General features: G+C 37.4%; 1 protein-coding gene across 3 annotated transcripts in view; it reads right to left on the bottom strand.

The window, feature by feature from the left end:
* GRID1 (glutamate ionotropic receptor delta type subunit 1) overlaps positions 1 to 15,523 on the bottom strand; it is a 479,753-nt gene that overhangs the window by 73,404 nt on the left and 390,826 nt on the right. The gene's annotated exons all lie outside the window — the stretch shown is intronic.

Below are 15,523 nucleotides of genomic sequence, written 5' to 3' on the forward strand. Positions count from 1 at the left end.
CAGAATAATTATGATGACTGTGGTGTTGATAACACTGATCAAACTACCCTGAACATTAACAAAACACTGCATTTTCTGGTTGAAAATTAAACTGACCCCATGACATCTTTTCACTGCCATTGAAGTAAAAGGTGACAAGAGAACAGCGGTGAGAGAACACAGATCCTTTGATTTTAACCACAAATCTCCCAACAACACAAATGGCACCTATTGTTGTGTAATGAAAGAAACTCTCTTATTAATAATTTCACTCTTTTCATCTTCAACCTACTAATTTTCAACATGTTTCCTAGAATTTATTTTGCCTTTATTACAGTTCTTGATTCAACCCAAAGAAGTATCTTGTTTCAAAGATGCTGGTTCATTTTACCTCATACTGGCAGAAAGCTTTTAAACAATCATGAATTCAGTATTACATCTACTGTGCTATTAGCATGGAAAAATCTTACTGTTCAAGAATATTTCCTCTGGGTCATAATTATAAAAAGAATAGATTCCTGAGGGCATAATCTAACAAACTACTGAAGTTGAAAGATTGTTTAAAACCTTATTGAAGTAGATGTCTATAATTTTTTTTCAAAAAAACATATCAGAGGTTTATAATACATCTGAAATTTTAATGTTTTTTTTCTTGTTTTGAAGAAAAAACAACCACATGCAGTTGGTGAGTTTTATCAGTTGGCATAATCACTGTAGTATAGATATTTTCATCCTAAGGGCCCTTCATCTTTTTGCACATGTATTCAGTAATTTTTGCAGTGGAAAGTCACAATGTCAACAGTTAGAGACATGACAGGTAAATCATTTCAAAGTACACAATAGTTGGAGAAGGGGAAAGTCAAGGGAGTTTTCAGGAGGATGGGAACTAGCAGCTTAGAATTATCTCAATGGAAGTCAATTTGCATCACAAATTAACTAATAGAGCTAAAAATCTGCTTCAGACTCAGAGAAACAACACAACTGAGAATAAACTTCAAGAAGAAACTAGCTAGGCACAAATGGGCTAATTTGCACTGTAATACAAGCAAGAAAGTTAAACAAGAGATTATGGCCAACATTATACACCTAAAGGAAACACAAGCTAGGCTGGGAAAGGGACAGAACCAGACTGTGATCAGATCCAAATCAATTTGCACTTCATTACTGGACTCTGGCCACCTTAAAGGCACCTAATTTTCACAAGAAGCCAGGCAGCTGCTCTTCCCAGATGTCCTTTCTCCCCCACCCCACATTCTCCAGATAAATCCCTTAAAACATGCATTAAAAAACACCCTATACTACTGAAGAATTTTTGTAAACAAGGTGCTTTCTATATACTTGTATCCTGGCCCCTATATTAAATTAATCATTTAGATTATATAAGTGGGTCCCTCACAACTCAAGATAGCCGATGATTCAATATAAATCACTATCTTCCAAACACATCTATTAAGACAATTAGAAATTATCTAGCTGGGAGATGACCAGGTAGAGCACATTATTTGTCATGGCAAATAAACAGGCTTGGGTCCTTTTAAGCAGATTACTACAAAACAGTAAGAGAAAACATTTATAAAAAGCTGTTTCATGATACAGAATGAAGCAAATCCACAGTTGAAGAAAGAGGAAATTTAAAAACCCATTCAAAACCCATTTCTGAGGCAGCCTAATTTTCTACTAAGGAAAAATAAAGATCTGCAGAAGTGTAAAGGTCTTCATATGAAGGTAACCTTAGGGAGACCAAATTTCTATGAAGACAAAAGGCAGCAGTAGAAGCAAGACATCTAAGTTCAGCTAGCTAGAATTCCAGCTAGCTAGAATTCAGTATTTCAGTCTTTGCAAAAGAAAAATTAAAAGGAAAAAAAAAGTTTGTGCATTTTTCTCTCAGATAATTAAAAGAAATGCCAAGTGAGAGTAAGCTTTAATAAAGGAGACCTTATAAATTTTAAATTAGAATCAGAAACACATTCATGATTAGAAAATACCTGGTTTTAATAAACTCTCAGCTGAGGTCTAGAGACACCTGCTAATGATGCACACGCAATCAAAGGTGTCTGGAGTGGCTGCAAAGAGAAGCAACAGGCAGAGAAAAAGCAGCTAAAGGGCTGCTGTATGTTTGGTGTGTTTAGCTGGGTGACCTTAGATGTGCTGCCTTTCTGAAAACAGAACCCCCACCTGCACTGGTTGTACTCACTGCCTGCCAGTTACAGTGCAAGGAAGTATTGCTTTTAGTGGTGAAACTGGGGTAAAATCTATTTAGTTTTTTACCAAAAAGCCTTACGTTTACATGAAAGAAGCTAATGTATGTATTATACACATAGAAAAGATTCCCTATATGGAATTAGTTCCTGAAACTGAAAATCGCATAGATAACAATGATGGCCAAAACATTTCTTAGCTTTCTGAAAATCAACAAAAAAGTTGACCTAGAAGATGAACTATTTATTAAGTCTATGAAAAAATCTATTATTTAAAAAAATGCCACCTGATTTAATTAAATATTTGCACATGTGCTAAACTAGCCTGCATTTTCTTTATATCCAAATTTGCCCTACTTTTCTTTCTAAACTATTACTAGACAACCTGTTGCCATTTTTTTGGGATTGTCCAAAAATATCTATCAAATCCTCATCAGCTGATAGGTGACACAGGAACGTTACAATTTCCTGTACTGGAGGCAACTGAAGCATCCCAAATATCCCAGTTTTCTGCACTCCCTGAGCAGACATGAGGCTGCTCTCCTTGTGCAGTAACCAGATCAGGAGTGCTCCAGGTGTGTTATCCTGATGGGAGCTCAGATCCTCTGCTGAGGGAAAGGGAGAGAGCTGAGCCCTGCCTGTGCTGCAGCTGAGCCAGCCCAGAGAACTGTGAGGGACACTGCAGGACTGTCTGCAAAACACCATGCAGAGATAATGCAGAAAATCTCTTCCTCACAGCAATATTAAGTTCCGTAATATAATGTACACTCTGGAAAACATAGCTGTATTTCTAGTTTGTAATCAGCTAAAGGAAGCAGTGATATTGTCTGTCAGGTTTATTGATGACTAGTATCCATAAATTCTTTCTGGTTTTCTCATATCCTTGCATTTCCACTGGGCATGTCTTGTTTCTCAACATTGAATTTTTGACAGCATTAGTCAGCACACCAAAGCAAAGTAATGAATCCTACTGCTGTGCTTTTTCCATCTCAAAAATGTGTCCATATAAAGCCTTCAAAATGCTCCCAGAAGAATTGCTTTGTGTTGATTTGTTTTTTTTTTTAAGCAACTGACACGAAAATCAGATTCTTATATGCCACAGAGAAAATTAGGAGACAGTGAAATCTATAGATGCAATATACATCTATAAGAGTTTGCATGCCTTATAGTCTTGCCCAAAATTTGAAGATGCAGCATGTTTATGAAAATGGTTAACAGCAACAAAAATGGGGACACCATTTGGATATACAATTGAGCACATCGTGACATAAAAGAAATCTGAGACAGCTGAGACCAGATATCCTTCAGTACAAATACATCAGGAAGGCAAAAGAACTAGTCCTGAAGTGGATTTCAGCAGAGATGTTGTCAATCAAGCCAGTATTTAAATCAAGAAACTCTGTCAGCTTGCTGAAGATGCAGGGCAGCTGGAGGTCCCTTCCTTGTGAATCACTGGATCCCCAGGTTTCTGGCATTGCTCACATTGACAGCCTGTGCTCCTGGTGCACGGAGCACTGTGTGCTGCCCAGCTGGCCTCTGTGCTGACAGTGACAGGAGCCAAGGGAATGAACAGAAGTTGTGCTGGGGAAGGCTTAGGTTGGATACTAGAAAAAAGCTCTTCACCCAGAGAGTGGCTGGGCGCTGAAAGGTTCCCCAGGGCAGTGGTCACAGCTTCAAGAAGCCTTTGGACAACACTCTCAGGCCCATGGTGTGATCTTGTGCAGGGCCAGAAGCTGGAATTCATGATCCTTGTAAGTCCCTTCCAACTCAGCTCATTCTGAGATTCTGTGATTTTGAGATGCCAACAAAAAGGTAAAGAAATTCTGCAACTAAGAGAGATCAAACTAGCAGCCATCCCAATTTCTGTGCTGGAAGATTCTGTTAATCCTTATTTTTGGTGACAGGAAGCATGGTGAACAGGGAAGGATTTGAAGAAATGATGGGACAGATCATGGCTGTACACAAATGCTTTGGGTTTGAGGTGTATTTACTTCTACTGGAAAAGGAGGAGAAAAAAATCCCTTCCTTTGCTCCTGATTTGGAGCAGTATTAATCCACACACTGTCTTTCTGGTCTGGACTGTGAAACACCTACTGAAGAAAGCCAGAGCTACAGAAGGGGAATATCCTAGAGCGGTGTTTCAAAATCAGAATTAAAACAGCTCACTTCAACTAGAAAGTCAGGCCCTACAAAGCCTTGCTGCTAGTCTGATGATAAACTTTTAAGCCAGGAAATACCCACAGTTATTATGAATTCAGAACAGACAGCATTTCTGAAATAATTAAAGCCAGAGAGGCAGTAGGTACACTGATGTACCTATTTTATACCACCTACATCTAGAAAGTTAATTCAGCTACAGGAAAGGATATTTAATCTTTGCTGCAGCTTGACTAACTGCCATGGAGCAATGGAGATTATTAATGTGGGCAGGCTAACTTGGGAGACACAGGAGGGAAGGAAGCTGCAGAGATCCTTGCTGCTCCAATTCTTCTCATCCTTCTAGGGGATCTGGATAACTCTATTTCTTTGCCAAAAAAAGGGCAGCTTATCTTCAAAATCCAGTATCAATACTTAAAATACCTACCATAAATCCTCCTGTACAGAGACACAGGCAAAATGAGCAAAGGTTCTAAAGGAATATTTTGCTCAAAATCTGTGAGAATAGAGAAAGATAACCTGGCAGGCAGCAGGAGCAGAGGGTAGGTGAAGATCCTCTCTGAAGTTCTGTTTATTATGAAGAAACCAGCTGTAGTGTACGTGTTCTTAGCAACTGGTGCATTTTAAGCAAGAAAATTTGTTTCCTGATAATATCAGGATTCAGCTCTCAGGTCTCCAACTGAAAACAAAGATGTGGACCTGCTGTTGCAAGTCCTGAGGAGGCTAAGGAGATGGTCAAGAGGGCTGGAGCACCTCTCCTAGGAAGACAGGCAGAGAGAGCTGAGGTTATCCTGCCTGGGCAAGAGAAGACTCCAGGGAGACCTTATAGCACCTTCCACTACCTAAAGGTGGCTACAAGAAAGCTGAAGAGGGACTTTTTACCCTCATGGGTGACAGGTCAAAGAGGAATGGACCCTTCCAGTCCAAGCTATTCTGTGTTTTGCCTGCAGTGTGCTTGTTAAAAGTCATAACTCTATCCTGTGAACTTGAAAAATCATAATAATTTATGCTAAAAAACCCCTAATGTAATTATAATAATTGTTCTAAAGCCAAAACAACTTACTACCTTATAATTTCCATTAGTTCTGAAAAATGACCTTTTAGTGTAATCTGAGCTCCTTTCCTTATGAAATCTCACTGAAAAAGAAAAGAATAAAATAACAAAAGGCCATCCAGTCCATATTTCCCATTTGGTTTTTCTCTACTGGCCACAATAAATGACTGTTTTGCACAGCAGCTCGGGAGTGGAAGAAACAGAAAAGGAGCATTGTATGTGGATAATTAAAAAGATTAAACAGAATTCATCATGGATAAAGGGTTATGATGGTGTTAAGTCCTGTCTGACACACTAGAATTGATAATAAAGTCCTGTAATACCACCCATAGGAAAAATATACAGAAGCACACTACACAAAGAATGAAAACATATGTGAAAATTTCTCTTCTTCTGAGATTTAACACTAGGCACTTTACATTTTCTTCCTTACTCTTCTAATAAATCAAACCACAGTTAGCTATAGATCTTTGAACAATTCATCTGTTAGTCAAAATACATCTGGTAGTCAAAATAGAAACAGGAAGGAAATAAATATAGTTTTGGAGAATGGATAGAATCTATTTAATCTCTCCATTCAAGTATGACAATGTGCTGAATTCTATTAAAAAAGTTGTGATTGGGCAGCAGAGGAAGGTACCAGTCTTTCCGAGCCAGTCTACACACAGTCTCACCCTGGATTTCTTGCCAAAATGGGGGACATTGTGGCTTCTCTCCTGAACAGAGAGAAATTTATGGGGCACAGAACACAACACCCAAGTGAGGTCCATCAGCTGGGTCTGAAAGTGGGGGATGCATGAGAGGAAGAGAAGCAAACCCAGAGAACAAGCCTCTAATGTAAGAGACTCTTCTCGAGATGCCGACAAGACTAGACATTTTGTTTTAATTAAGAAAGGAACTGAAATGTGCTGTAATAAGAGCCACACTACAGTAGCAGAGTCTGTGGGCTGTACCCTAGATTCAGATTTCTTTTTTAATTTTAAGCCAGCTCAGCCAGCAAATCTGTGGTTTTTGCTTCACTGGTTACTGTGCTCCTATTTGTGTTCAAAAAGAGAAGAAAGCCCTGAATGCTGAATGGTCTTTCAGTGAGTCTATCGAGGAACAGTCCTCTACTGAACACTCAGAAACCAATCAGAGTTAATGAAAAATAACAACAAAACCTCATTGCACTTCCCCCACGCTCATAAAGGAAATGTTTTGTGTTACCTTTTTGCCCTCTCTTGCCCTAGAAAGAAAACCCAAAAGCCATGGAGTGATAACACTTGTTTCTCCAGTGCAATCATCATGTAGTATTACTGAGAAGTTTGGAAAGCCTATTATGAAATACTCCACTCCCTATTATTTTAAAATGTAGGAGAAAAGAAAGAAAAAAGCAGACACAGCTTCAGACTCTGTTCCAGAAGGGAACTGCTTTCTCTGCAAGTTTGAGCTGTGAGCAGCACTGTTTGCTAGGCCTACCACGAAAGTCACACCTTACACCTGATCCAGAGGAATATTCATCCCTATCTTGGCACACACCCTGGAGAAGTCCCAACACTGAATGTTCTCCAAACTTAGATTATGACAGCATTTTCCTGTCAGAATGGCAAAACAGCAGTAGTAGATTTCTGAACACACAAACACATGGTTTACATATTACACAATAATTACACATTTAATTACCTGGACATCTCTCAGTATAACAAAACCACAGCCTCCAGGTGCTACTGAAATGCAAATAGCTACAGTTGTATTTTGGTATTGAAGAGCAGCTTGAGAGCATGAGCTCAGTTTAGATTCAATACAGCTCAGACAGCAATCTTGCAAAGCAAACTTGTGCCTTACTGTATCTTATGGCAGAATAAATTGCACATGAAGCTTTAAGAAAATTATAGATGATGCCAGAACTACTCAAACTGAAATGTTCTCATACAATTAAATATCACCCATGCTCCTAGTTACTAAATATTAACTTTTTTTTTTTTTTTGTACTTGTCTATAACTACTTTCTGGTAAGGCTCCAGGAACTAAAAGCATCAGTACCTTTAGTTACCTCTCTGGCCAACCACAGTATTTGGAAAGTTTTAGACTGCTTTTAAATTTTACCAATGTCATGTATATTTAGATAACAATCCTTACTTAAAACCAACCCAGACAAATGCCCAATAACTGGTATCAGCCAGAAATCATCCCTAGATTTTGCTGTTTCACCTACTTTAAAACATTCCCACTTCTTTCAGAGCATTGTTACAAAATATTACTGATGCATAAAGCTTGAAAAATGTAAGACTTTACAGTGAACAGCGCAGGGAGATATTGAGGCTAACCTGCTGAAACCAGCAATTCCCTCGACAAGCTGAAACGTGGAATCACCAGTCCCTCAGCCACCTAACACAAAATGTCACTGCCACTTTCACCCCTGACACAGTAGCCCAGAACACAGGGCATCCAGGAGAAAGAATCTGACTTCCCTTTTCTTATTTTCTCAAAGTCCTGTGGTGGTGAGAGAAAGGGCAGGACCAGAAGACAGCACAAGAACTTCAGACACAGTGAGAACAAGTGCAAATGCTGTTCTGAGAAAAGCACACCCTTTTGGGACCTTTGGGGGATATTCCAACTGAGAGGAATTTACTGCCATAGGCAAGCAAGCTCTCTTTTTTCTCATTCTGCTGATACTCAGGGAAACTGTTCTTGGCAAGTAAATTAAAAGCAAATAACTGGTGTCAGATTTAATTATTTTTATGCTGTTTCCTTTTCCTAAATGCAAACCTTTATCTGGCTACCTGCTTTGGTCAATACTGACCAGCAGGATATTTCCCTAACTCATTCACTGTAACAGAGAATCCCTGGATTATTTGTTGTTTTTCCTTTATTTCTCATTTCATCTGCTTTCCAACAAAGTCCAATATTCTCAAGTTCTTCAGGCCTCATTAGTAAAGTCTGTTTGAGACTGCAATTTGCCTTTTCATAGGAAAGATACTGTTTTCAGTTAAGTAGATGTTTGTTCATCACACTCATTAACATATTAAAAGTACAGACATACTGTGCCATGTTCAGAAAGAATATTCTATTTCAGTTGTTACATAAGCCTATCTTCATTCCAGTAAAATGATTTTTCAAATAATTTTTTTTTACAAGTTTTATTACATGTCATCTGTGTACTTTACCCAAATACATAAACTCATCCACTCCCACTGCAAGACATATTGTGGTACTAGACCAGGCATATTTTGGAATTCTTTCCCAAACAGAGGCTCATATTGATTATAGATTGTACCATTTTAAGGTAAGACTCAGTGTTTCCTGTGTAGTTTGGAAACAGGAAGTCCTCACTTTAAAGGCAGTTCTGTGAGGAACTGGAATAGCAGCAGGCAATTTCTGCCAAATATTGTAATTGCAGTGAATTAGCCAGTAAGGAGAAAGAAGTTTAATCAGGACTCTGATGCCCTTTTGAAAGTATCTTTCCATAAAGGTAAATTCAGGAATTAGGATTATTCTTTTTTTAAGCATAATGAAATTAAGGAACCAGGTCAAAGGAAGTCAGATAGTTCTTGCCACAGAAGCTCCTCATGTCCCAAATCTGGGCTGACCACAAAGAAATCTTTTCATTAAACCTGTCTTTTGAAAATCTGCATGAGAAAATCTACATGCATTACAGTAATGTAATCTGGCATGAAATGGCAGAAATAAAAATACAAACAGAAAGGGAAATTTAGATAATTTCATTAACTTCTATTTGTGCTGTTTATTTTAATAAGACTAAAGAGAAACCATAAACTTCTTTCATTTTTCTTAACTACAATGGAAGTATGACCAAATAGATTAACTACCTATATTTAAAGATCCACTTTTGGACATATTGAATATATCAGAGTAATATACACAGGCAGGCACCAGAGTCACCCTGGATTTTAATATTACTGCTAAAATAAATTACTTCATAAATTATGCTTGGCCTACATGTATTTGCAGTTTATCAAATGATACAAGGCAGCAAGCATTAGAAGAATTAAAAACATTTTTCAAATACTGCAGAGAAGACTCTGTGCATGGTCTCCCTCAATATACAGTCCTTGCAACTGTCCCTGACACTGAGATCATGCTGTAAATGAAGAGATGTTCGATCTCCTTATTTTATGTCCTTATAAAAGCCAAGATGACATCTATTCCATCTTACAGCTATGATATCAGTATTTCAGCATTATTATTATCATTATCAATATTATTTTTTTGTTTCAAAACAGTTTTGCTAAACAGACATATTAAAAAAAGTTATTCTGTCATTCAACAGAAAGTTCTGGAATAGGTGTGAATTTCAAACAACCACGGATCAAATATATTTCTCAGGGCATGAAATTAAAAAAGACATTGTTCCTCATTTCTGGAGTAGTGAGCTTATTGTTTTTGTTAAAGATTGATATTGTGAAAAAGAAAAATTGTGAATAATCTCCATTTTTCGATTTCCAAAAAGGTAAAAAGAATTTGTGTATTTCTTTTTCAAAGACTTCTTTTCTTTGTCAAGCTAAGTAAATCCTGACCTGTTGTTGTATGGAAACACATGTTTTTTCATAGTGTCCACACTTCAGCACAGATTCTTCAGCAGCTGAGGTACAGAAAGGGGCTTTTCTTGTCATCCCACTCTCAATACCCCCCTAGGATTCATCCGTAAATTACAGGAGCTTTGGTGAAAACTCCATAATTAAAGATACAACTGATTTTACAAGGCTGATTTTAGCACTCCTATTATCCCAATTTTATGCACTACTGCATATGGGTGAAAAAAGGAGAATGTTATACCCACAATTCATTATAACCTGGTAAGTATGATATAATATGTGACTTAGAAATGAAACAGAATTTCTAAACATACAGGTAGTGGTGCAGGTGGCTGTGGAAACTTCTGCAGCACCAATTGCTGGCCCCACTCTTGCCTCAGATATGGCTGCTTTTTAAAATCTACCTTCGAGCTTCACACTGTGAAAATGTCATATCAACAGTTTTCCAAAGGGGAAGACCAGCATGACCTCATGCTTGGAGAAATTCCAACTCATATTTTCAAGACATCCCTTTTACTCAGTGTTGACACTGGCACAATTTGCAAATACAAGTAACAGTTCATGCACAAGCATAGGTCCCATTGGCAATGCTTTTCAAAAAAACATAGTTTAGAATTTAAAAAAACTTTAAAATAACTAAGTATCACATAGCTGCAACAAAAAATACATTTTCAAAATTGCTACCCGCTCTTCAGTGAAATAATTGAGCTCAAATTTTACAATGAATGCATACACAACATTATGTATATTTCATCTAGAAAGAAAAGCCCAATTTGCAGAACTTGGGCAAGCAGTGACCCCATTTCATTTCAGGAACAAACCAAAATGCTCAAGGTTATTATGTTTCTTCTTTAGTTTTCTTCTATTAGTTAAAAATTGATCACAGCCATTTCCTATACATTTAGCTGTATTTTTCACCATTAATAATTCAACTTACGGAATATGCAAGGAATGCATTTATTTTTATTCCTCACATATGCACAGGAAACCAGAAATAAAAATTGAAGGGGTTTATTATACTGAGTAAAATACTTCAGTTGTTTCTTCAGTTTGACACAATGCACAATTCATCAATAGGATGAATCACAATGCTCTTTTGCCAAATTATTGCACCACAACACTCAACCAACTCAAGCAGAAAGAGAAAGTTTAACCAAATCCAAATATGTGGAAATTGCATTCTGTGAAGAGGGAGAGGACTATAGACTCTGCCCTTTGCAAAGTAACAGAGGGATTTTAGTGATCAAAAGTAGCCATAAGTTGAGTCTTACACTTCTGCTGAAAGATACCTTGGCCAGACAGTAAAACTGAAATACTGCACCCAAGTGTCTGTTTATGGAGTGTGCAAACAGGAGGCAGGAATCTGTTTTACAGCTAAACCCAGATGATTAAGTTATGTATTTTTCCATGTAAGTAAAACTGATTCCTACTGATACAGTAGGAACCACATAATTCTTTTGGTGTAAATATAACTTTTAGCAGCATATGATGGGATTTGGCAATATTCTTGTAGGTGAAAGCACTTGATACTGCAGAAGTCTGAAAATACCATTTGTTTTTGCAATGAATAACAAGCATAGGATTTGTCATCCTGATAATAATGAGATTTTGTCTAAAAGTAACAATCCCAACTAAACCATGGTATCAGAATTCAAAAATGTGGTTTCCACAGCTGTGAAACATATCACAAAAACTACTTACAGTGACTTCTGCAGTCTGCCTCAGAAGTGCTGTAGAAACAACTGTAACTGTTTACAAAGCTGATGATATTTCAAGAAAACCTAATTTTTTAAAAAAATAAAACATACCAACTGACAGAAATGAATAACAAATCATAAACATTATAATTTTGAACAGAATGCTTCTTATGAAATACAAAATGTGTGCAAACCATTAATTCTGCTTTCATTACAGCCAGCTTGGGGAAGAAATGCAGATTGCTTTAGAAAAAATATGTTCCCTGTCGTAAAGTAAACGGAATACTCACATCATTTCACACTTACAGAAAATCTTCCTGCCAAAGAGGAAGATGAAGATTATCATAAAGCTCCTTATAGGCATCATCTAACTTAGCCTAATCACATCCCTGCAAGGTGTGTTAGCTGTTATGCTGCTCTCTGCACACATAGTCCAACAAGAATAAATAGGTTTACACTTCAAGAGCTCCCAGTGATGTGGTGACTTGTTGGAAAGCCACCCTGGAGTTCCAACTCCCTTAGCTCTGCCTGCACAGCTGGATCATCCAGATCCTATATTGTGTAGAATCTACCCAAGTGCAGGAACATAAGAAGTATGAAGCAGCCCAGATGTTCTGAAAATTCCATCAAGGCTTTCATTAATAAGAGCTAATGATACAGATAGTCTCTAAGGAGTGAATTAATGTAGACCTGCCTTTCTTTCTCCTTCTATGACCAATGGACTGTGAAAGTAGGACATGAGCTTTATTTTTGCTTTTTCCTTTTTGATCTATTCTGTTCCCTTATCACTTTACATCCACTTATTTTTCTTCCTTTTTTAAAATATACAGATATTCTGGTTGCTATTTCTGAAGGTATTTATAGATATCAGGAATGTAAATCATAGTGGGAATCATCAAGCAGTAGGCATTTAAGCCTTTTCTGTTTCTCTAGCAATCTTCAACTTTCAAATGCCCCAAGAAGCCACCTCACAAATCTCTATTTTAAGCCTGAATACACGACACTTTCTAAACTTCCACAGTGAATAGAAAGCAATTGCCTGAGCCTTTTGTAAAACAAGGTGATATACCTTAAAGGACATACCCTGTTCTTTTATGTTTGAACCAAAGAAATTAGAGCATTTTCTGAAGTTTCCCTTTCACTTAAGTATACCCAAAGGAAATGGTAACACACAAAATACACAAAAGCCTCTCTCAGCCTTTACCAAAACCACATGGTTTTAGACTTGAGCAAGATAGAAGGCAAAGTGACTTGTGGAATAAAGAAGCTACACTGAGCAATGAAATATATATATTTAGGTGCAATCATAAGTAAATCACAGCTAGCAGAAGCAAAAATGGTCTGCAGAAAGACCAGATCTCAGGACAACAGGAGAGTCAAGATGCCTCTGCAAAATAGCTCTGAAAATTCCTGTAGATTTGAATAACTGACTTGGACATCCTCCCAGGAATCTTTCTGGTGGAAATGATCCCCACGAAACTTTGTAAGGGATGCTGAGCATTAAAAGTCCAATCTAAAGCTTTTGACTGGATTCCCTCTAAGGTTCAACACTCAACATTACAGTCTCTTGCCCTATCCTCTCACTGATCCTAAGTGCAAAGATTTCTTGTAGGGTCTGGACAGGGATGAATAACTACAGATGCTTTCCATACACAAATAAAACCATGCAGAAAGGACTCTGTTTTCTACCCAAAATACATGCCTCCACAGCTAAACCTGACCAAAGGCTAAAATGGAAGCAGCTGACAATAAATCAGAACTGGTCTCCCACCCAAGTAATGTAAAAAAGACAAGTATGACTTTCTGAGCCTTTAAAAGTACTTCTAAGCTGTAACATATTTTTGCTGCAATAATAAAAAGTCAAGCTGCCCAAATAATTGAACTCCAGTAGTTCCATGGTAATTTTGCTCTAAGAGGGATCATCTCTTCCAAGTACTTCTCCACACCTCTGTAGCATACTGCTGACTTTTACTCTCACTATATATTAGACTGAAAGGATAATTTCCAGAACTTTATTTTAGCTCAGAGCAGTATTCCACAGCCATTAGCTTTTTACCCATTTAGAATTATCCTCCCTTTCAATTTTTGGGAACTCAATAGTGTTCTGAATTTAACACACAAAGAGTTAAGCCTGCCTATAGCAGCACAACCTCAAAGTAGCACACTAGGGATCAAAAGTAATCAGCACTATACGAGATCAGCCATTTTAGTAATTTTCCTATTTATCATTTTACCTTTCTCTTTGCCCTGTGGTTGCTTTTGAATGATATCTTAGTTATTTCCACCTCACACCTTTGGATTATGTGTCAATTTGGTCAGTGTGCTGCACACACCAAAGTGAGAGCATTTGTATCTGTGGTAGCATATTTGAAATGCGCATTAGGAAACACCTAATAGTGTATACTCACACATCCCAGTTTGCCTGTAAGGCTCAAACCTGTGCTCTATGGTGTTCATGCCAATTTTACTGGAAGGTAAATATTGAAGCATCAAGCAATTATGTGACTTAAGCAAAGCCACTTGGGAGTTCTGTAACAAAATGGGACCAAATTTAAACACCCCATGGTATCCAAGTGCTAGGGAATGTCCCATAGCATCCATGTGCTAGGGATAACACAGCACTGACAGGACACTCGGGCTTTTCTGGACTGGCAGCTGCAAACAGTGGGATAGTCCACAGCATCTCACACAGCACCAGATACTTTTGTTTTGCAGACTTGTGCGTAAAGTGAGGAGCATACTTCTAAGAGCCAGGATTGATTCCTACACCCCCTAAACCAACCATTTTATATTAAATAGGCAACACTTTTTCCAAAATTAAGACAATAAGATAATCTTTTATAATTCGCACAGTGATTGAAACTTAAGACTTCCTTGTTTTCAATCTTCTAGAAATGAAAGTGGACTGAGAAATAGCCTTTTCTGGTCACCACAATATAAGAGCCAAACTGAAGTGTTCAGAGGCTTATTTTTGGTAGCAGAAAATTTTCAATTATATCTCCTGCAACTTTATGCATTTCAAATACTTGTCTCCCTTATGTTGAATTTCTAATAGATATTGCACAACTTTGGCTCCATGTCCAGAATCCTTGTGCCAAATTAGACTCTGAAGGAATCTCATGTTTAGCTGATAAAGATGATTATGTAAACAAAAATTGCTTGTTTTTCCACTTACACTTCTGTAATTCAGACAAATCAAAGCAAATCACAGAAACCAATGGCCAAATGAAAATAAGAAATCACATATATTTTAATTATTTGTGAAATCCTCTTTGGTCAGCTCTGTTTAATGTAGGACCCATTGATCATATCATGGTATTGTCTTTATTTCAAACATCTGAGCAGTTTAGAAACTACTTACAGCATGGGTTCCAATCAGAACCTAACTGTTCAACTGAGAGTTTCTTATATTTTTGGAGCATCCCCCCCGCCTGAGTGTGTTAAAGGCAGCCTTCACAGAACACAACAATTTATTTCAATGCCATGGAACCACTTTAACTGACTTCTAGTCCTTGGCAGTCCTTGTTCCACCAGCTACCACCAATAGGTCAATCTTTACTTTTCATGACAGAGCATCTTTCATTTTGGAATTTTCCTCTCCAGAATTTTTTATTTATTTCAAATTCTTGCAGCAGCTACACTTAAAACATCCTAGTGTGTTTAGGTAATTTATAAACTCAGCTGTCTTCCTCAGTAAGACAAGTGCCAATTGTGTTGTATCTTTCATATTTCTATTACAGCAATTCTATCTTAATTAACAATAAAATACATAAGCTAAATTGTGCAGTCTTCACTATTATATTCACAGGATGCTCATGGCATTGCATTGTTACTGCACACAAGAAATATCTTGCAGGATTCCTGCCTACCAATATAAAACCAGTTTTCAAGATTTAAGTGTGT

This window comes from Ammospiza caudacuta, chromosome 9 (assembly GCF_027887145.1).
Source record: "Ammospiza caudacuta isolate bAmmCau1 chromosome 9, bAmmCau1.pri, whole genome shotgun sequence".
Lineage (NCBI taxonomy): Eukaryota > Metazoa > Chordata > Aves > Passeriformes > Passerellidae > Ammospiza > Ammospiza caudacuta.